The sequence below is a fragment of the Salmo salar genome, chromosome ssa09, assembly GCF_905237065.1.
Source record: "Salmo salar chromosome ssa09, Ssal_v3.1, whole genome shotgun sequence".
Taxonomy (NCBI): Eukaryota; Metazoa; Chordata; class Actinopteri; order Salmoniformes; family Salmonidae; genus Salmo; species Salmo salar.
In genome coordinates, this window is record NC_059450.1 from 34,895,551 (window position 1) to 34,919,446 (window position 23,896).

Here is a 23,896-nt window from a genome sequence, read left to right on the forward strand (position 1 = left end):
CCATGTGATATTATAGTAAAACCATCAAGTATTATTTATTTAGCTGACTAAGATCAATACATGGTCGTGAGAAGTGAATGCAAAATGCAAGCATTAATAACTTTGTAAAATGCTTAAGTTACAAGGCATTAACAAGCAATACAAGGCAATATTCTAGGCATGGTCAGTGAGAGAGAGAGAGAGAGAGAGAGAGAAGGGAGAAAGAGAAAGAGAGAGAGAGAGAGAGAGAGGATAGAGAGAGAGAGAGAGAAGGGAGAAAGAGAAAAGAGAGAGAGAGAGGATATATATGGAGAAAGAGAAAAAAGAGAGAGAGAGAGAGAGGATGAGAGAGAGAGAAGAAAAAGAGAGAGAGAGAGGATATATATAAGAGAGAGAGAGAGAGAGAGAGGCCATGTCCCAAGAGTCACTGAGGTGGAGAGAGAAATAAAGAGAAATAGTGCATCTCACCAGCGCAGGTCAGGAACAAAGAGAAAGAGACAATGAATCAGAATCCCCGTTATAACATCTGAGTAGTTTGGATTTAAAATCAAGTTGTTGACCAATATTAATAATGTAAAGTTAAACTCCAATCAGTTATCTGACCTACAGAATGCAAAGACAACAAAACCCGCATTGTTGTTGTAGTCTTTTTTTTACTTCATCAGTTTCACACAGATGCTAAAATGGCGTTTTAGAAATGAAGACAGGGCGAAGAAAGGAGAAGGGCAGGAAGAGAGAGAGAGCGAGGGAAGCTAAGGCAAAATTCGGAGGATGAAGGGCAGGGATGAGTCAAATTCTAGAGGAAATCTATGCGATTCAATCAAGCTTAATTCTATTTTGATAATCGTCTGCGTTTGCATCTCTGCCTCTCTCCATAGGGATGCTGTGACTTGTGTATGAGACTGACAATGAAGTCGGTAACAGCAGCTGCTTGGTGCCGGGTAGCTTGTGTACCTCACTGCTCAAGTCTTGTCTGTCACATGTCTCCTAATTAACTAACATCTGCTTTCCATTTCCAGTTACACTGCATCGCCAGCTTGCCTCATGTGAATCGCAGAATCTTGACCTCCCCTGAGGTAGGAGCTCACTGTCAGAAGAACCCCCGCAACCACCTCCAGAGTGGTGCTTTAAAGGCCCTGAACACACTGGGTGGAACAGAGTGAAGAGAACACACACACACACACACACACACACACACACACACACACACACACACACACACACACACACACACACACACACACACACACACAAAAACACACACATACATACAAACACATTACCACACACACACACACAAACAGAGTGTGCCGAGGCCACGCCAGACACCAAAGGGGCCTTTGAGCGTGTGGCGGGTTAACCTCTGAGACTTTGGCTGGAGATGGTCCCTGCGATAAGCATTCTCTGGTGACTTCAGACTCTTTTTCTCCCTGAATGACCAGAACATCCCTCTCTGTGCTTTGCTGTTCGCCGGAGCTTGGGCGATTCACAATGTGTGTGTGTGTGTGTGTGTGTGTGTGTGTGTGTGTGTGTGTGTGTGTGTGTGTGTGTGTGTGTGTGTGTGTGTGTGTGTGTGTGTGTGTGTGTGTGTGTGTGTGTGTGCATGCGTGTACAGACAGCGATGGGGATGGGCTTGTTGATCAAGTAGTTTCTGTGCCTGAATACACATCACAAGAGCACCTGAAATGATACCAGTTGGCAACTATACAGAACAAAACATGCATTTATGTACACAGTATTTCTGCTATCTAAGTAAAATATTACTAAGACTTAGTCCTCAATAAGGGAAGCAACATATCACATCATTTACACAGCACTTTTTGTACATTTCACCTTTAACTTGTTTGGTTTTAATGTTGTGGTTTGACATCATGATAGTATGGTACATTTTAGTATTTAATCCACAGTTAAAATAGATTGTGTGGGATACCACTTAATTCCCAATCCCTTTTCCAGACAGCTACAAGCCTTAGCCACTGCACAGTCAGTTGTTGTCTACTCATCACTGTACTGATACAAATCTATATGATTTATTCATATATCAGAGAATATATTATCAAGATGTGAATATATACATGCATATCTTTAAATATATGTATGTTTCTTAGGTGACTTTAAATTACAAGTGCTAGTGTAATCCCTCAGGAGAGAAATCCTGTCCCAGTTTAGTGCTCTGACTGTCACTGTTTTTCCTCTGCCAGCTGGAAATACACAAACCAAACAACTGAGCAAGATGGCCTCTAGTCACCATATAGATGTGTGAGAGCTGTCAGTGAAAAGGCTGTTTACGCCCACGTGATGCTACAGTAGTATAGCATTACACAAACCCTCTCTCATGTCTGACTACAACACATGCCTCCTTAGAATGTTTTAATCATGCATTTCAGAATTGTATATATTCTGTAATATTTACCACTGGTCCCATACCTTCTATCTTGGTTGGGAAGGGAACAAATCTATGAGGTTTTATAAAAAAACAAAGGGTAAATTATTACATAAAAGAAACAAACACACATATATATATATATATATATAATAATAATTAACAGATGGTCCAGCCTAGGAAACAAATATGATTTTCTGCAATGATTGCATTCTCTCCCCTTTGGTGTGAAAAGTAGATTCAAGAACACTTTTAAATAATTTGTTCAATTTGTTCCACAGCCAAAGAAAAGCGTCTTGGTGGAAATTCAGATTCATTAAAATGTAATTAATATGCATCATTATGTAAATGAGGTTGCAGTTAATGAGTTCTTAAAAGAAGCCATCCTTAATTAGTTCACTTTTAATGGCATCATCATTTATCTTTTTTCTTTGAAGCAGAATGACGCGCGGAACTAGCCGTTCCCGAAAGTGCCCAAATTTTCAATCTTTTAATTATTGTTATTTCCTTCATTTATATATGATTAAGAATGCATTTAGAGTATTCAACAAATTAGAAAAAAAGATTTTCTTACTCACCTATTTCAATTGAAAAGGGATGTCTCTTTAGATGGAATGGTCCTTCAAAGTTAAATGAAGAAGAGCATCTTCTCTCCTAAAACAATACAGAGATGATCTCTCTCCATCACCTCTACACTCTTCAAAAAAAAGGTGATATCTAAGAACCTAAAATAGTTATTCGGCTGTCAACATAGGAGAACCCTTTGAAGAACCATTTTTGGTTCCAGGTAGAACCCTTTTCAAATCAAATCAAATCAACAACAAAAAACGTCACATGAGCCCGAATACAACTGGTGTAAACTTTACCTTTCCACAGAGGGTTTCACATGGAACCCAAAAGAGTTCTACTTGGAACCAAAAAGGGGTTTTCTGAGAGTGTACCACAGGCACTCATTAAGATAGTCTAGATAGAGATACATATATTAATTTGACTTTAAGCCATATAACTTGCGTATCTGCTTGATGAAGAAGTATATATAGAAGTTGTTGGCTTTATTCCTTTATTACTATTTATTTATACTGTGTAATACATGGATGCTTTCTCTCATGGGAAAGTGCCACAGATGTAACTTACATATGATAGTCAGACTTGGCATCATTCCACATTTCTTTGTAGCAATGTGCTTTGGCTAATCATTTGAAATCTTCTTTCTGTCTACCATATCCAGCATTACCCAGCATTACCCCCGCCTGGAACAGCAGTGGTACACTGATGTGTACTGAGTCTCATATATCTCTCTAGCCTGATTGTTGTTGCTTTCCCAAAAGTTGGTGTGCCTATTTATAGCAGTGTAGGATGGTGGAGAGAATGTTGTAACATTTATATAATTCTTATTGATCATTTTTATAGGTGGAGGTAATGAACTCAACTTGGGAAGAACATCAGCTATAGACTCCAGTAGAAAGTAATGCTACATAGGAATTCTAACAAAGTTGCTAGTTACATTATTACTACACAGGTACAAGAGGATGGAAAGTGTTTCCCAAAGATCAAATGTATCTGCAATTTTAAACCTATTGTGACTATTGTCAAACAAAACTTTAAGAATACCTTCCTAATATTGAGTGAATTTAACAGGTGACATCAACAAGCTTTCACCTGGATTCATCTGGTTAGTCTATGTCATGGAAAGAGCGGGTGTTCTTAATGTTTTGTACACTCAGTGTATAAACATGACAGCAGATTACCATCTGATTTTACCGATGCGAGGAACGTTCAACCATTTGAAAAGTTTTGGTGAATAAAATTCAGAGATTTTTTTTCATATAGAAACATTTTGGGTGAACGATCTCACTTCTACCCAGTCTGTATTTTTTGACATTTTTTAATTTCACCTTTATTTAACCAGGTAGGCTAGTTGAGACAAGTTCTCATTTGCAACTGCGACCTGGCCAAGATAAAGCATAGCAATTCGACATATACAACAACACAGAGTTACACATGGAATAAACAAAACATACAGTCAAAAATACAGTAGAAAAAATTAAACAAAAAGTCTATATACAGTGAGAGCAAATGAGGTAAGATAAGGGAGATAAGGCAATAAATAGGCCATGGTGGCGAAGTAATTACAATATAGCATTTAAACACTGGAATGGTAGATGTGCAGAAGATGAATGTGCAAGTAGAGATACTGGGGTGCAAAGGAGCAAAATAAATAAAATAAATACAGTAAGGGGATGAGGTAGATAGATGGGCTGTTACAGATGGGCTATGTACAAGTGCAGTGATCTGTGAGCTGCTCTTTAAGCTGGTGCTTAAAGCTAGTGAGGGAGATATGAGTCTCCAGCTTCAGAGATTTTTGCAGTTCATTCCAGTCATTGGCAGCAGAGAACTGGAAGAAAAGGCGACCAAAGGAGGAATTGGCTTTGGGGGTGACCAGTGAGATATACCTGCTGGAGCACGTGCTACGAGTGGGTGCTGCTATGATGACCAGTGAGCTGAAATACGGCGGGGCTTTACCTAGCAGAGACTAGTAGATAACCTGTAGCCAGTGGGTTTGGCGACAAATATGAATAGTGCCAACCAACGAGAGTGTACAGGTCGCAGTGATGGGTAGTGTATGGGGCTTTGGTGACAAAACGGATGGCACTGTGATAGACTGCATCCTATTTGTTGAGTAGAGAGTTGGAGGCTATTTTATAGATGACATCGCCAAAGTCGAGGATCGGTAGGATGGTCAGTTTTACGAGGGTATGTTTGGCAGCATGAGTGAAGGATGCTTTGTTGCGATATAGAAAGCCGATTCTAGATTTAATTTAGCATTGGAGATTCTTATTGTGAGTCTGGAAGGAGAGTTTACAGTCTAACCAGACACCTAGGTATTTGTAGTTGGCCACGTATTCTAAGTCAGAGCCGTCCAGAGTAGTGATGCTGGACGGGCGGGCAGGTGCGGGCAGTGATTGATTGAATAGCATGCATTTAGTTTTACTTGCATTTAAGAGCAGTTGGATGCCACGGAAGGAGAGTTGTATGGCATTGAAGCTCGTCTGGAGGTTAGTTAACACAATGTCCAAAGAGGGGCCAGAAGTATACAGAATGGTGTCGTCTGCGTAGAGGTGGATCAGAGAATCACCAACAGCAACATCATTGATGTATACAGAGAAGAGAGTCGGCCCGAGAATTGAACCCTGTGGCACCCCCATAAAAACTGCCAGAGGACCGGACAACAGGCACTCCGATTTGACACACTGAACTCTATCAGAGAAGTAGTTGGTAAACCAGGCGAGGCAATCATTTGAGAAACCAAGGCTGTCGAGTCTGCCAATAAGAATGTGGTGATTGACAGAGTCGAAAGCCTTGGCCAGGTCGATGAATACGGCTGCACAGTAATGTCTCTTATCGATGGTGGTTATGATGTTGTTTAGGACCTTGAGCGTGACTGAGGTGCACCCATGACCAGCTCTGAAACCAGATTGCATAGCGGAGAAGGTACGGTGGGATTCAAAATGGTCGGCAATCTGTTTGTTAACTTGGCTTTCAAAGACCTTAGAAAGACAGGGTAGGATAGATATAGGTCTGTAGCAGTTTGGGTCTAGAGTGTCACCCCATTTGGAAGAGGGGGATGACCGCGGCAGCTTTCCAATCTTTGGGAATCTCAGACGATACGAAAGAGAGGTTGAACAGGCTAGTAATAGGGGTTGCAACAATTTCAGGAGATAGTTTTACAAAGAGAGGGTCCAGATTGTCTGGCCCAGCTGATTTGTAGGGGTCCAGATTTTGCAGCTCTTTCAGAACATCAGCTATCTGGATTTGGGTGAAGGAGAAATGGTGGGGGCTGTTGCTGTGGAGGGTGCCGGGCAGTTGACCAGGGAAGGGGTAGCCCGGTGGAAAGCATGGCCAGCCGTAGAGAAATGCTTGTTGTATCTTTGGAGGGATAGTGTTTCTGTTTTTCTACCTTGCTGAGGAAGTCCCTTATTACCAGAGAGGTGAGAGGCAGCAGCAAGGCCTACAGTACACTAGTGTTTCATGTTGTCGGAGCGCACCTTCCCTCTTAATTGATAACCATTGGCATTTGATCTGAAGGCGTTCAAACACACAGTCTATCTTTGTGCCTCCAATAAGACGACCATCTGTTGTTGCTGAGCGATCGTTCATTAAAATGTATTTCCTACTGCAGGAATATCTCACCAGCTGAATTCCTGGAGATCATGGGTAAAGTAATGTTACTGTTGTAAAGATTGAGTTTGAGCTGGTAAAGTGTTAAAGAATTAGATTGTTTACGTGTCTATTTGGTTCATTTACACTATATGGGACTTTAAATGAGGGAATGTTAATACAGTTGAAGGCGGAAGTTTACATACAGTTAAGTTGGAGTCATAAAAATTTTCAACCAGTCCACAAATTTCTTGTAAACAAATGATAGTTTTGGCAAGTCTGTTAGGACATCTACTTTGTGCATGACACAAGTAATTTTTCCAACAATTGCGTACAGACAGATTATTTCACTTATACTTCACTGCATCATAATTCCAGTGGGTCAGAAGTAAACATACACTAAGTTGACTGTGCCTTTAAACAGCATGGAAAATTCCAGAAAATGATGTCATAGCTTTAGAAGCTTCTGATAGGCTAATTGACATCATTTAAGTCAATTAGAGGTGTACCTGTGGATGTATTTCGAGGCCTACCTTCAAACCAAGTGCCTCTTTGCTTGGCATCATGGGAAAATAAAAGAAATCTGCCAGACATCAAAAAAAGGAGTTGTAGACCTCCCCAAGTCTGGTTGATCCTTGGGAGCAATTTCCAAATGCCTGAAGGTACCACGTTCATCTGTACAAACAATAGTACGCAAGTATAAACACCATGGGACCACGCAGCCGTCATACTGCTCAGGAAGTGGACATGTTCTGTCTCCTAGAGATGAACGTACTTTGGTGCGAGAAGTGCAAATCAATCCCAGAACAACAGCAAAAGGACATTGTGAAGATGCTGGAGGAAACAGGTACAAAATTATTTATATCCATAGTAAAAAGAGGCCTATATCGACATAATCTGAAAGGCCGCTCAGCAAGGAAGAAGCCACTGCTCCAAAACCCCCCAAAAAAGCCAGACTACGGTTTGCAACTGCACATGGGGACAAAGATCGGACGTTTTGGAGGAATGTCCTATGGTCTGATGAAGCAAAAATGGAACTGTTTGGCCATAATGACCATCATTATGTTTGGAGGAAAAAGGGGGAGGCTTGCAAGCCAAAGAACATCATCCCAACCGTGAAGTATGGGGGTTGCAGCATCATGTTGTGGGAGTGCTTTGCTGCAGGAGGGACTGGTGCACTTCACAAAATAGATGGCATCATGAGGAATGAAAAATATGGATATATTGAAGCAACACCTCAAGATATCAGTCAGGAAATTAAAGCTTGGTCGCAAATGGGTCTTCCAAATGGACAATGACCCCAAGCATACTTCCAAAGTTGTGGCAAAATGGCTTAAGGACAACAAAGTCAAGGTATTGGAGTGGCCATCACAAAGCCCTGACCTCAATCGTATAGAAAATTTGTGGGCAGAACTGAAAAAGCGTGTGCAAGCAAGGAGGCCTGCAAACCTGACTCAGTTACACCAGCTCTGTCAGGAGGAATGGGCCAAAATTCACCCAACTTATTGTGGGAAGCTTGTGGTAGGCTATACGAAACGTTTGACCCAAGTTAAACAATTTAAAGGCAATGCTACCAAATACTAATTGAGTGTATGTAAACTTCTGACCCACATGTGATGAAAGAAATAAAAGCTGAAATAAATCATTCTCTCTACTATTATTCTGACATTTCACATTCTTAAAATAAAGTGGTGATCCTAACTGACCTAAGACAGGGAATTTTTACTTTAATTAAATGTCAGGAATTGTGAAAAACTGAGTTTAAATGTATTTGGCTAAGGTGTATGTAAACTTCAGACTTCAACTGTATGCCGGAAGGTATAGGAAAATGTTTTTTTATCAACCTACTCTTTTGTTTCAGGCTATAAAAGTCCAGGTATTTCCAATGAACATCCATTCAAATAGAATCAATGCACTACCAACACGTGATCAAAGCTAAATTCTAATAACTCAAATAATAGTTGTATGATGTGTGGATAGCATGTAGCCAGTTATTTCCTCCTGTGATGTATAGAGAGACAGTGGGCATGTCCTGGTGACACTGGTGACATTAAGGACATTCGGTACGTAATTCAACCAACTCACCGAATATTTCAGTCCGTCAGTCCTATGAAAGAGCTCCAGCTCTAATATATAAGTAAGATAGCGTTTTGTTTCACCATGCCAACTTTGGTCTTTTGGTTTTGTCCCCCAAAAAATTATCTCAACTACACATTATATGCGATGAATGAACACTACTTTGCAGTTAAATGCATTGTTTGTGAGACTCTGCAGCCACGGATTTAGTTTTGCCGGTTTTAATTGCCATCTGTGCCAGAGAGGAAAAAAAGACATGGTGAGAGAGTTAACCAATTGAAGAACCTTTAGTTTGCTGCAAATGAAAGAAGAGAAGGAATCCAATCTCCAGCTAGATGCATTAGCTCTGCACTGTTAGCTATTATGTTACGTTTTAGGGTTTGGGTTTTAGAGTCAATGGCTTAAAGTATAAAGGGAACTGATTTCTGTACAGTATATTTAGGAAGTGACAATATGAGTCTCTTAAACGTGGATGTGCCCGCTTGCATGTTGTCCATTTTGTACATCATCAAAACATCAACAGTGACGTTTACATGCAACCTCCTGTGTATGGAATATGACTATCACAGACTATACACTCTAATCACATGATCATGTTATTCAACATACCACACTGTGATGTACATTATAGATGCCTCTTTGTCTTGCTTGACACTAGATCTCATTGGTAGGTGCCTGTAGATAAAGAGCCTCCAGCCCCAGTCCAGACATAACTGGTCATGACACCCTGGAGCCCTGGAGACGTAGTGAGGGATAGGAGGTGAAGCCATGTCGTGTAGACATGGCCCTTCCACAAGGCCTGGCCAATAAGAGCTCTGATATCTGGGAGGGCCAAGCGGGTACGTTGGCGTTTGATTGTATTCAATGTGATGTCCGAAGTTAGGCCCAGTGCCAGCCCATTTAGTGATGCTCTCTTGGATTAGAATGGGCCGGTGAGTGTGAAATGATGGAGTGGTCATAACATGTTATTCTCATCCCTTGGCTTTTTCTTCTTGTCTGGCAGGGGGAGGAGGGATCGGGGGATGTGGAGATAGAGCAATGAGTTTTGACAAAGGGAGGAGGGGACACGATTATTTATCCAGATGTTTATTTGAATGTGTTGATGATTGATGGGATGTGTGTGTGTGTGTGTGTGTGTGTGTGTGTGTGTGTGTGTGTGTGTGTGTGTGTGTGTGTGTGTGTGTGTGTGTGTGTGTGTGTGTGTGTGTGTGTGTGTGTGTGTGTGTGTGTGTGTGTGTGTGTTCAGAGGTGGTGGAAAATGCTGAAATTGCATCACACCTAAACAATCGTCCATTTGAGGTCTGCATCTCTACTCTTCTAAAATGTACCATCTACATCAGTCTAGCATAGGAAGTGACTGTTGAGAGTTAAACATTTAAGCGAGGCCATGTTTCTTTTTGTGTTTCTGTGCAGTGTGTTTAGAACAGCAGCGGAGGCCAGGCTTCCTTTTGTTCTAAGTCTGATGAGGAGGGGAACCCTGCTAGGCTGCTATGAGCGCTCATCATCGCCCTGCGCAGCCCCACAGCCCTGCCAAGCTGTCGACAGCACGTTTCTCACAGACTGGGGGGTGTGATTGACAGGGTAAGGAGTAAGGAGTGCAGCTTTGGGTACAGAGAGATCTTTATCTTCCTGTAAGACAGATGTACTGCAGTGTTCTGCTAAGGACCCAGGGACGGAACGTTGGGTGAGAGTAGAACACAGAATGTACAGTAGAGACGCTTCTAGAACTGGTGTGTGTTGTGGTGTCAACCTAGACTTTACCTTTTGCTGCAGATATACGCACACATACACAGATAGAGTCACAAATAACAACATTAGCCATAAAAAGTCGCCTTTAGAATTACACTGTTGAGTTTGTTGTTTCATGGTCACCTTGGGTTGTGCTCATGAATCGTTGTAAATTGTGGCACGTAAGATAAAATATCAATATTTCTTGTGCAAGTGCAGGCAGTCAATGTCAAAGGCATTTTTTCAAGTTCTGCATCAACAAAGCAATTTGTTTCCCTTGAGTATACTAATTTCTGGATTTCACAGTGGCAGGTGTTATGGCTGCCAGTCATTATATGAAAATCAGCAAAATCCTAACCATGGTGCTTATCCTCCCGACAAAATGGGACAGATTCCTTCTGCCTGATTTGACAACCTGGTCTCAGAGCATTTTGTATTATTCTGTATGTAAATCCGAGACACTCCATTTAGTATGATATGTTACGTTTTGTATGCACAGTATGTATTAATTTGTGGATGTCCATCACCCATTTCATATGATATGTTACGAATTACAATTCTTATTATATGTTATGCATTTGCAAAACATACAATATGTTACGCATTCGCAAAAAAATGATGATAGTAGTCTGGCTACCCACACTATTTGCATTGCCCCTCTCTTTTACGCTGCTGCTACTCTCTGTTATTATCTATGCATATTCACTTTAATAATTCTACCTACATGTACATATTACCTCGACTAACCGGTGCCCCCGCACATTGACTCTGTACCGGTACCCCCTGTATATAGACTCACTATTGTTATTTTACTGCTGCTCTTTAATTATTTGTTACTCTTCTTTCTTCCTTTTTTTAGGTATTTTTCTTAAAACTGTATTGTTGGTTAAGGGCTTGTAAGTAAGCATTTCACTGTAAGGTCTACACCTGTAAGTAATTGGCTCATATAACAAATAACATTTGATTTCATGTTACGACTTATAGCTAGGTGGCTAACGTTAGCTAGGCTAGGGTTAAGGATTAGGGGTTAGGGTTAAGGTTAGGGTTAAAATTTAGGAGTTAGGTTAAAGGGCTAAGGTTAGTGTCAGGGGAAGGGTTAGCTAACATGCTAAGCAGTTCCAAAGTAGCTAAAAAGTAGTAAGTAGTTAAAAAGTAGCTAAAATGCTAAAGTTGTCCGTGATCACATTAGAACTCGCAACCTTTGGGTTGCTAGGCGTTCAAGTTATACGCATGTCCATCCACCCCGACCAACCACCCTTCTTTTGTTTTTGGCTTAAGTAGCCATCTGTCTTATGTAACAGTACCAAACATAACATATCATACTAATTTGAGCATCCCAGATTTACATTTAGTGTGTTACATCTAGTCTATGAGACCGGGCTGGATTTGAGGGAGGGCAGGCAGAAGACAGGTTAACTTTCTGATTTGAGGGAGGGCAGACAGAAGACAGGTTAACTTTCTGATTTGAGGGAGGGGAGGCAGGAGACAGGTTAACTTCCTGATTTGAGGGAGGGCAGGCAGGAGACAGGTTAAATTCCTGATTTGAGGTAGGGCAGGCGAGTGAAAGGTTAACTTCCTGATTTGAGGGATGACAGGCGGGTTGCAGTTTAACTTCCTGATTTGAGGAGGGCAGGCAGGAGGTAGGTTAACTTCTTTCCATCTTATATGTGCTTTACTTTAAGAACTACAATTCCAAACCGTTTTTGTCTCAACAGACAGCATTCCTGATTCCAACAGTCTCCACAGAATTACTCCACTCTTTTCCCTCAGACAAAGATCAGTGTTGTTTGATACAAGCATTTTGCATTAACAATTAACAATGCATGACTATAGCACCCTTGTGAATTGTGAGGTTGCCATAAATATATAAGGGATGCCTTGCAACATTAAAGTTAATAGCATCGGGGAGAAGAAGTGCAAAATGCACCGGCTGAGGAAAACAGTGAATCCATACTTCAGCGAACGCTTGAGTTATGCGCCGGTAGCAACCTGCACTCAGTTGTGAATGTGTTGGAAAAACAGAGCTTTGCACAAAGATGTGTTTTACATTCGTGCGAACATTCCTATCACTGTAGAAGAGAAGTGTGGGTCAACTCAGTCCCTGGCAGAACATATCCACTTTGTCTGAAATTGAAATGGACGGATGACTTGAAAAATAAAAACGTAACCCCTTAAGAGTCTGACGATATTGAAAATAACAAAATACAGAAACGTGTTATTGTATGATTGTCTTGTTTCACTTGAGACCAGCGTTCCTCTCAGAGGCGATAGAATTGCCTGCTAATTGATGAAAATATTTCACAACATAAACATTTTATTTTGACAGTTTATTAATCAGTCAGGTGTAAAAAACAATTGGGAGGTATGGTAAGGTATGGCTACCATATGTTATTTCTGAATAACTAGATATTGTGTCAAAAGTAGTTTTCAGATTAATTACTGTGAACATGTACATATTGAAATTGAAATACATAAATGTATATTCAAAATGTGTACATCTGCAGCCATACTTTCTGCACATATTTTTTTTTATATTATGGATGAACATTATAACTCGGGCTGTCAAACAATAAATCAAAAAAACCTTTTTGTTAATCGCAGGATTTACTGTGATTAATTGCAATTAATCGCAAATTCTGAATTTGCTCAAATTGAGCTGCAAAAAAGTATTGATTTTGTAATGGTAAGTAATGGTAAGCACAATCAGGTCAATTGATAAAGCACACTTTCTTTAACCTCAATGTCAACTTGTTTTGACATTGAATTGTTGTTTTTAGCTGTATATATTGTGTTTTGGATGTTTTCAGTGTATTTTTAATGATTTCAGACAATGAGATTAATCGCAAAAAAAATTGTGTAAAAATATTACAAAAAGCTAACTCAAGTTAACTGATTAACTCTGACAGCCCTAATTATAACTATGTACTCATACATTTAGTTTAAATGACAGTAATTAATTTGTGTAGTGTAATATAATACATTACAATGGTTTTGGACTATGAAGCAGTTTCATGGCAGTTATGTACATGTCATAGAAGTTATGTTGTTGTTGAGATATACAGTATGTTTAGATTTATTGAGAGCAGCATTCCATTTTGGGCATTCATTATGTACTCTTGTGTTGAGCTAATTGAGTCAATCAGCTACAGAAATAACATGAGGAGATAAAGATGAATCTAAAGTGATAGGGAGGTGTGTGTGTGTGTGTGTGTGTGTGTGTGTGTGTGTGTGTGTGTGTGTGTGTGTGTGTGTGTGTGTGTGTGTGTGTGTGTGTGTGTGTGTGTGTGTGTGTGTGTGTGTGTGTGTGTTTGTCTTAGGCTGTGCATTATCTCAGATTGAAACACAATTGACTGTCTATACATGCACATTTTAGGAATATGTTCTGGTTAATATGAATATTGTAGTTAATGATAATTCATGATAACAGTAAGTATCATTATTGTTATTATTATTAATAATATTATTATTATAGATAACTTTGGTAAGAATCATTTCCTAATTTTGGACATTGAACCAAATGTAACTATTAACATGTCTTTATTATTCCCCGTCTCATTATGCACATATAAAACGAATGGAATCAATCTTCGCAGAACACAGTAATTTATTTTAAGGAAAACCCACACTTTATAAATTATTTAAAGCAACTGGGATTACAATATGTTATCAAATCAGAGCCAACAAAGGCTTCTCTTTCTCTCTCTCTGCGCTGTAGGCAGGAGAGGAGACGTGTACCAGCTAGTCTTCAGAGCCGCGGTGGGTCTGATGCTAAATAAAGAGACATTCCCTGCAAACTGCTTATGATTCCAGAATAATTGGTAAGTTCCACATCGACGTACATACTGTAGACACTGTTATTCAAATGTAGCCTTTGTTGGCCTTGTTTACAGGAATGTTAATTGGGCTATTGACACTCTCTGAGTGGACTCCTGTTCTCCTCCTTCAGCTTTTCTTATTTTCTCTCTCGCTTTCTATTTTCGTTGTTGGATTCCCTACTTCTGAATGAACTTTCTTCCACAGTCTACTTTTCTCTCCAGTCTCAGACAGTGTTAGTTTACTGAAGTTACTTGCTGTTGCATGTGAACCCACATCCAGTCTGCTGTAGTAATTTGCTGTTCAATGATGAAATAGGAGCGATTGTCGAGAAATAATGATAAGAACGTTTCTTTGAACACAATTTGTTTTGATTGATGATTCGGATCATAATTCAATTGAATATAACTAATATGAGTAAAAAAAACATGATTCAAAAAGCTACCATGATGAATGGAGGCACAAAACCTGAAGCAGCTGACGTTTTCATATTTGTTTTGTGCGTTTAAGACGTTTTTAAATGTATCATTAATTCACTTTAAAAAAATTGAATCAATAATAATACAAATAGTTGTTTGAATAAATGAGTAAAGAAGCAATGATAGTGAAAAGTTATTGCATTTTACATTTAGGATTTCTAACCCCAAACAATATATACATTTCCAAACAAAAACGAACACATATAGCCTCTACACAAAAAACGAACACATATAAGTAGACATAGGCTACAGGTCTTAGTCATGCCCATACACTTAACAACATCGGTCCCTGCTAACATTACCACAAGATGAAGTATATGCACACACTCCATCCTGCATAACGGACCACTGACCTACAGTGGTGTGCAGAGCATGTATTCTATGTTGGGGAGTGTGTTTCTATGTCCAAGCTAAAGAGAGAGAGATAGAGAAAGGGAGAGAGAGAGAGATTTCTCCTCTCCTCTCCTCTCCTTTCCTCCTCCCCCTCTCCAGCTGTAGCCTATATGATGCTGCCATGATACTTGTGGGTTGGTAAATATGAAGGAAAAAGGAGGGGGCATAATTTCATCCTTCCTGTCATCACGCTTAACCCCAAACCATGCCACCCTTCGGCAACAGCTACAGCACAGGTGGGCACACCTCCGCACTGCCAGGGCATGGAAGTGGGTGGGCGGGCAAGCGGGGCACACAGGGCACATGGGACTCGGCAGGAAGCCAGACAGGAAGCAGAAAGCCGACAGAGGAAGCCGCAGGGTTACGGTGTAGCGGAGGAGTACGGTGTCGGCCATGTTGTGTCAGAGAGAGCTGTAGTCACTCAGACAGAGAGAGAGACGAGGGGAAACCACGCTTAGGCGGTCACACTCCACACGGGACTAGCACACACACAGATACAATGTCCCAGTTACACTAACCCCACAAACAGGAAGAAGTCGTGCCACATCGGGCACAGATAGATCTCACCCCTTTCCTTCCCTCCCATCCGTGACTCCTTGGAACCAACCCGGCAAGACACCAACCCCCCCACCATTCTGCTATCAGAACACACCACAGCCCCTCTGGAAGCTCAACGTGTCACTTATGAAAGCCTCTCTCTCTGCTGAATATGCTAACGTGGATGAAAGGATGGCAAAACTTGGGGTTCATTCGCAACGCACTGAATTCTTTGTCTTTTTGTTCCTCTGCTTCTTGCCTCCTCTCCTCTTTTATTTGTTTCAAGGGCAGCTGTCTCCTCTACGGGTTTCTAGGCCTGAACACAACCCTGTATAGTCAGAGGAAGATTTTTCTCACACAGATATGCCTCAGCTGTATCCTATAAATATGTAGGCCTTGGCTCAATCAAACCCACATTGCAGTAAGCAATGGCATATACTGTATGTGTATTTTTCCACGTGTCCAACAACAATAAGAAATTCTTGCTCTCAAGCTAAACCTGATGTTTCAGCTAAATCCCAATTGGAAAAACTTAAATGAATACCAACAAATTACTCTGACTTGCAGGTTCACCCTCAGACATTTGCTCTCACAAGAGCCAAGCTGTATATCCGTTTCATGTAACCATTATGTTGAGCATCTCGTACTGTCAGAATTCAAAATGAAGGTAGGCCTAAACACTTGTACTTCTGTGTACCTGGTCGTGTCACCGTGGTGACATGTATATTAATGTTTCTATTAGAGGTGGCTGGTGGGAGGAGCTATAGGAGGAAAGGATCATTGTTATGGCTGGAACAGAATAAATGGAACTGGAGTCAAATGTGGTTTTCATGTGTTTGATGTTTGGTACCGTTCCATTTACTCTATTCCAACCATTACAATGAGGCCGTCCTCCTAAAACTCCTCCCACCAGCCTCCTCTGGTTTCTATACACGTTGTCTGTTGTCAGAGCAATGTGGATAAATTAGCAAACCAACTTCAGGTGTCACTCTGAGGGATCGTTCCTTTATCCCCATTCCACCATCCATCTGTCGCTCCACACATTTTTCATGTTTTCAGATATGTTTTCTCCCCCTTCTCCCTCCTTCCTTCATACGACAGTCTCAACAACAAGCAAGCAGAACCTCCCCTCTTTCTCCCCTTTGAAAGAAACCCATAACGTTACAGCGTGTGCTTAACACGTTTCTAATGAGGAGCTTTTGTTGGGCTGGGAGATGTAGCTAGATTAGTCATTGTATAACTACTAGGGAGATCACATTCTCACAGGTACACCATGCATCATAACAGACTCCCCAGAATACCCAGACATCCTTGTCCCATCCCTGTCCCCATCCCTATCCCTGGTCCCATCCCTGTCCCTGTCGCTGTCCCATCACTGTCCCTGTCGCTGTCCCATCCCTGTCCCCATCCCTGGTCACATCCCTGTTGCTATGCCTGTCCCATCCCTGTCCCCGTCGCTGTCCCATCCCTGTCTCTATCCCTGTCCCCATCCCTGTCCCTGGTCCCATCCCTGTCCCAATCCCTATCCCTGGTCCCCATCACTTTCCCCATCCCTGTCCCTTTCCCTGTTCCATCCCTGTCTCCATCCCTGTCTTCATCCTTGTCCTTGTCCCCGTTGCTGTCCCTGCCCGCATACAAGTGAAAAATGAAGTAGCTCTTTATGATTCACAGACTGATTAGCATAGTTTTGCTGATTAGCGTAAGAAAGCTCTTGTCACGACTATCTTAGGTAGCAGGAAAGGGGCAGAGTCAAGTGCAGGAGACTGAGGTCCGGTAACACAGATGTTTATTACACCGTTGAATAAGGTAGCCGCAAGGCAGGGTACGCACAACACCCAAAAGGAGAATAGCTCCAAAACAAAAACGCACGGGGCGCAGCCCGGCAATACCAAAATGACTAATCCAAAAAACACGCTGAGAATACAAAGGCAGCGCAAAATACCACCTGCCTTCTTACATGACAATGAAAACAATCCCGCACGAATTCCTGAACAAAAAGGACAAACTAAATACCCCCCACTAATGACAAAGAAGGAACAGGTGCGGACCTAGACAGACAAAACCAAAAGAAACAGAAACATAGATCGGTGGCAGCTAGTAGGCCGGCGACGACGACCACCGAGCACCGCCCGACCGGGGAGGGGCGCCACCTTCTGTGGATACTGTGACAGCTCTGGTTGGCTGCCCTGTAAAGAAACAATGCTGAAACGAGTTAACCTCTTGGGGCTAGGTGGGACGCTAGCGTGCCACCCGTGGTGCACTCCATCAACAGCAGGTGCATTTCAAGAGCGGCAAATTTGAATCCAAATAAATGTCAAAATTCAAATTTTTCAAAAATACAACTATTTTACACCATTTGAAAGATAAACATCTCCTTAATCTAACCACGTTTTACGATTTCAAAAAGGTTTTAGGGCGAAAGCATAAATTTAGAGTATGTTAGGACAGTACATTTACAAGAGTTGTGTGTAATGTTTTGTCAAGTCAAAGACAGGGTCACCAAAACCATAAAACCAGCTAAAATGATGCACTAACCTTTTACAATCTCCATCAGATGACACTCCTAGGACATTATGTTAGACAATGCATGCATTTTTAGTTCTATCAAGTTCATATTTATATCCAAAAACAGCGTTTTACTATGGCATTGATGTTGAGGAAATCGTTTCCCTCCAATAACCGGCAGTCAAGTCAGCGTCACAAATTAAATAATTAAAATTAGAAAACATTGGTAAAATATTATATTGTCATTTAAAGAATTATAGATTTACATCTCTTGAACGCAATCAACTTGCCAGATTTAAAAATAACCTTACTGGGAAATCACACTTTGCAATAATCTGAGCACTGCGCCCAGAAAAATACACGTTGCGATACAGACTAGACGTCATGTTGGGGAGATCTAAAATCGAAAATACTATGTAAATAATCCATTACCTTTGATTCTCTTCATCAGATGTCACTTCCAGGTATCACAGGTCCATAACGAATGTAGTTTTGTTCAAAAAAGCTCATCATTTATGTCCAAAAATCTCCGTCTTGTTAGCACATGATGTAAGCCAGCCGGACTTCTCGTCATGAACGAGGGGAAAAAATATATTTCCGTTCGTTCAAACATGTCAAACGTTGTATAGCATAAATCATTAGGGCCTTTTTAACCAGAACATGAATAATATTCAAGGTGGACGAATGCATACTCTTTTATAACGTATTGGAACGAGGGTACCCAACATGAACTCGCGCGCCAGGTGTCTAATGGGACATCATCGTTCCATGGCTCTTGTTCGGTCAGATCTCCCTCCAGAAGACTCAAAACACTTTGTAAAGGCTGGTGACATCTAGTGGAAGCAATAGGAAGTGCCAAAATATTCCTAAGCCCCTGTGTTTTTCAATGGGATAGGTTTAAAGTCAATACAACACATCAGGTATCCACTTCCTGTCAGAAAATGTCTCAGGGTTTTGCCTGCCAAATGAGTTCTGTTATACTCACAGACACCATTCAAACAGTTTTAGAAACTTTAGAGTGTTTTCTATCCATATATAATAAGTATATGCATATTCTAGTTACTGGGTAGGATTAGTAACCAGATTAAATCGGGTACATTTTTTTTATCCAGACGTGCAAATGCTGCCCCCTAGCCCTAACAGGTTTTAAGGAGGAAGGAGGGAGGAACGTCTAGTTCGGGTTTATCTCCATATTTCCTAGATTACAGTTTGACTGTTGGCATTGTTGTTAAATAACCTTATTTTCCCGTAGATGATGTCAACCTCTTATCCTTCTTGTGGCAGAGCTGAGGGAACAGGAGGAATGTTACTAATGCTCACAGCACTGTGTTGGTAAAAAAAAAAATATCACATTTCAATATTCACACCAGGTCTCAAATGGCACCCTATTCCCTATATAGTACACTACTTTTGACCAGGGCTCATTGGCCTATTCCCTAATGTTATGAATGAAATAGGGGAAACAGGTTACCATTTGGTACACACGATGATTTCCGCCCTTCCTCCTCTTCCAGTATCTCATTAAAGAGTAGCTTTTGATCTTTACCGCTGCCATGTCCACCATGCGGTCAGTCTCTGTAGAGGAACGGACAGCCCTGTCTTTCTCTCTCTAACAGACTGATTGCATAATGTGATCTCTAGTGAAGATCAAATTGAACATGGAGGAGATGGTTGATGTTTTAATTGCGATGAGAAAGTGTAGTAATTTCCACCCCTGCAGAAAATACATTCAATTGTTTCTTCCACACCTCATCATCCAATGAAGAGCTAAATGCTGAGTGCCAGGAATGACACCAATGTGAGGATAGTCAGATTGAGTGATTTTCTTGTGATAACTCATGTTTTTTTTGTTGGTTAGTTTCTTTGTTTCAATGTGTTTGTTTTTGTTTTTGTTGTTGATTTCTTTGATTAATTTTCACCTTAAATGATTTATTTTGTTTTATTTAAGTCATTACAGTCGCTAAACAATAATTGTAATTTGATTATAACAGTGTAAATGGATTTTTCTCGGCTAAGACTTTTTTCTTCTTTTATAATATAATATTAAATTGGTTGTAGAGATGACAGCAGTAACACTGGTAGGGGTCATAGTAGAACACCTGTATGCTTGTTATATCATATAATATCAACACTTTCTGTTATTAATGATTGATATCTAGGAGAAGATATTTTAGCACCTGCCTGTATTATAAAATGCTATATAATAAACCATTTTCTTACAATTTAGAATTCACAGAATGCATCCATTTATTCATTTCACATTTTCAAAAGCAACCATGCTCATACAACAAATATGAAAGCCGCCTCCTCCAAGTGACACTCCATGCCATTTGCATATTAACAGACATCCTGTGTTGTTGTTTCTCTCTCTCTTGTCTGCGTTCAAACCTGAGAGAGTATTACATACACATGAGAGTCACTCTCAGCACTGTTCAAACTGATACACAATCTTCATTTGATTGGCATATTCTATTTATTACCATGCAACTGGCTCTTTGGCATTATTTGCTTTCAGATTATCCAATAAGAAATGAGCAGCAGCACTGGGGCCCGTGTTGCAGTGATGTCACTGATGCAGATTGAATACCCACAATGCTGTTTACCATGCTGACCTGACTGGGGGTAGAAAAGATCAACTAGATGGGAAAAGATGTGGTAAGGGAACTATTTGAGAGAATGTGGAATTTAAAAATAAATGTACCTTTGGGTTTTCCCTGGTTGTCCACTAATTTGGTTGATGTGAGTCGGAGATGGTGAGAGATGTTGGGGGATAGTGGTCTCGGTAATAACATTACAGAGCTCCCTGATCACTCTAGGTTAGATACCACTGGACTGTAGCCTCACAGGCCACCACAACAACAGAACCCTCTTCCTAAGGGTACAGGAGGTAGGCCTACATGTGATAAATATACTGTTATTTTGGATTGGTTGCTTTTTTGTTCTGAAAGGAATAGGTTATAATCAAATGGCTAAATACAGGCTGAATGTTAAGGTAAATAGGAATATTTCATTTTCTCTGACAGGTGTTAACATACACCTTGGAGGTGGTCCTCCAAACTCCTCCATCTAACATCTGTCCCTGATTGGCACCATATCCTAGTTTAGAAACCTCAAGAAATAGAAGAAGAAGAAGTAGAAGAAGAAGTAGAATGGCAGTAAAATGAGGTAGATATCAAAAACATTTAGCAGAGGCTCCTTCTCTCTTGCATTCTGATCAACGTCTGGAAGCTCTAATTTATTAAATGTAATTCTGCCCTCCACTGCTACTAAAAAGGTGCACACACACTCAGGAACACACTCACACATCTCCTGCTCTAACAGTCACTCACGCATCTCCTGCTCTAACAGTCACTCACACATCTCCTGCTCTAACAGTCACTCACATCTCCTGCTCTAACAGTAACACAAATCTCCTGCTCTAACAGTCACACACATCTCCTGCTCTAACAGTCACTCACATCTCCTGCTCTAACAGTAACACAGATATCCTGCTCTAACAATCACGCACATCTCCTGCTCTAACAGTCACTCACATCTCCTGCTCTAACAGTCACTCACATCTCCTGCTCTAACAGTCACTCACATCTCCTACTCTAACAATCACTCACATCTCCTGCTCTAACAATCACTCACATATCTGCTCTTGCAGTCACTCACATCTCCTACTCTAACAATCACTCACATCTCCTGCTATAACAATCACTCACATATCCTGCTCTTGCAGTCACTCACATCTCCTGCTCTAACAATCACTCACATCTCCTGCTCTAACAGTCACCCACATCTCCTGCTCTAGCAGTCACCCACATCTCCTGCTCTAGCAGTCACTCACATCTCCTGCTCTAGCAGTCACTCACATCTCCTGCTCTAGCAGTCACTCACATCTCCTGCTCTAGCAGTCACTCACATCTCCTGCTCTAGCAGTCACTCATATCTCCTGCTCTAACAGTCCCACACATCTCCTGCTCTAGCAGTCACTCACATCTCCTGCTCTAGCAGTCACTCACATATCCTGCTCCAGCAGTCACTCAAATCTCCTGGTCTAGCAGTCACTCACATCTCCTGCTCTAACAGTCCCACACATCTCCTGCTCTAACAATCACTCACATCTGGTGGTCTAGCAGTCCCACACATCTGGTGGTCTAGCAGTCACAAACATCTGGTGGTCTAGCAGTCCCACACATCTGGTGGTCTAGCAGTCCCACACATCTGGTGGTCTAGCAGTCACACACATCTGGTGGTCTAGCAGTCCCACACATCTGGTGGTCTAGCAGTCACACACATCTGGTGGTCTAGCAGTCCCACACATCTGGTGGTCTAGCAGTCCCACACATCTAGTGGTCTAGCAGTCCCACACATCTGGTGGTCTAGCAGTCACACACATCTGGTGGTCTAGCAGTCCCACACATCTGGTGGTCTAGCAGTCACACACATCTGGTGGTCTAGCAGTCACACACATCTGGTGGTCTAGCAGTCCCACACATCTGGTGGTCTAGCAGTCCCACACATCTGGTGGTCTAGCAGTCACACACATCTGGTGGTCTAGCAGTCCCACACATCTGGTGGTCTAGCAGTCACAAACATCTGGTGGTCTAGCAGTCTTGCCATGGAGGAAAATAGAGTGTACTTTTCAGTGCTACTAAATGAGAAGATTTGAACGAGTTAAACCCAAAATAACTGTCATTTACTGAGTTTGTATCATTGTTATTGTTTGTATATCCTATTAGAAACACATTATAACATGTTAAACTGCAATATAAAGACTAGAAAAATGTGTTTACTGTACATCCATGGTATGTTTTGAAAATATAATTGTATATTACAGCACTTAAGTGGGGTTTATACATAAATCAGCTAAAATGTGTAAATTTTGTCTCCTTTACATTTATCTAAAAATGCAAAATAAATGCATCTTAGTTTAAATCTTAGTTTAAACAATTCTGTGTTCTTTGTTTTGAGTTTCGTTCTTGACATTGTGTTACAGTATGTACTGTGCATAAAACATATTTTGTACACATAAACAAACAATCTGACTGCATACAAGTAAACAACTCACAAGGCCGTATGACATAAACATCCGTTTTCATCCTTGGTGTGTGTGTGTGTGCATGTCTGTGTCTGTCTGTCTTTGTGTGTCTTTGTCTACATTATGTGTGTCCCACCTCGCCTGGCTCCTGTTTGAATGCCTGACCTGGCGTTGTGCGCAGGGAGGGAGGGAAGGAGCAGCGTGGAACTCTGGGGGCTATGACATGGCTGCTCCCCCGAGGCGTCACCAGAGCCCCTGTCACCCCAGGTGTTGCCAGAGGCGATGGGCCTACTCTTCAGAGAGGATGGAACTCAGTACAAACAGCCAGTACCCCCCCTCCCCCCAAAAAAACAAACAAAAAAACAACACACATACACTCCCTTTGAGTACCTTCAAATAAGTGCTCCTCGTTAAAACTCCTAGTCCTTCTGTCTCAAAGTGCCCTACAGACAATTGGTTCTAATTGGCATGTGTCTGTCTGATGATTTATATTTAAAAAAAATATTATAATATGAAAGGAAAAAGTTCCATGGGTTTAGGTATACATACAACGATGTGTACGATTTATCTACCTCAACGTTGTCCTACGTTTCTGAGGGGAATCAACCTAAAGAAGTCACATCAATTGCATTCACTGAAAACATATAGATGGTCATAATGAGAACAGCCCCCCCGTTCCCCTTCCAAACCTGGAATTCATTCTAGCAAATGTATAATTTGAGCTCTCCTACTGTGCTACTGGGATTATCAGTTTGTTGGGGACTCCTGCAGAAAAACTCATTTCATGTGGGTGCCAAAGAACTGCAGGTAATTACTAGT

The 23,896-nt window shown here is 41.1% G+C and overlaps 1 long non-coding RNA gene across 1 annotated transcript; it reads left to right on the top strand.

The window, feature by feature from the left end:
- Positions 1 to 11,630: 11,630 nt before the first annotated feature.
- LOC106611259 (uncharacterized) lies at positions 11,631 to 22,979 on the top strand. Its single transcript, XR_001330083.2, has 5 exons — positions 11,631 to 11,964; positions 14,040 to 14,142; positions 20,567 to 20,706; positions 20,868 to 20,938; positions 21,075 to 22,979. It is a non-coding gene; the product is annotated as an uncharacterized lncRNA (long non-coding RNA).
- The last annotated feature ends 917 nt before the right edge of the window (positions 22,980 to 23,896 follow it).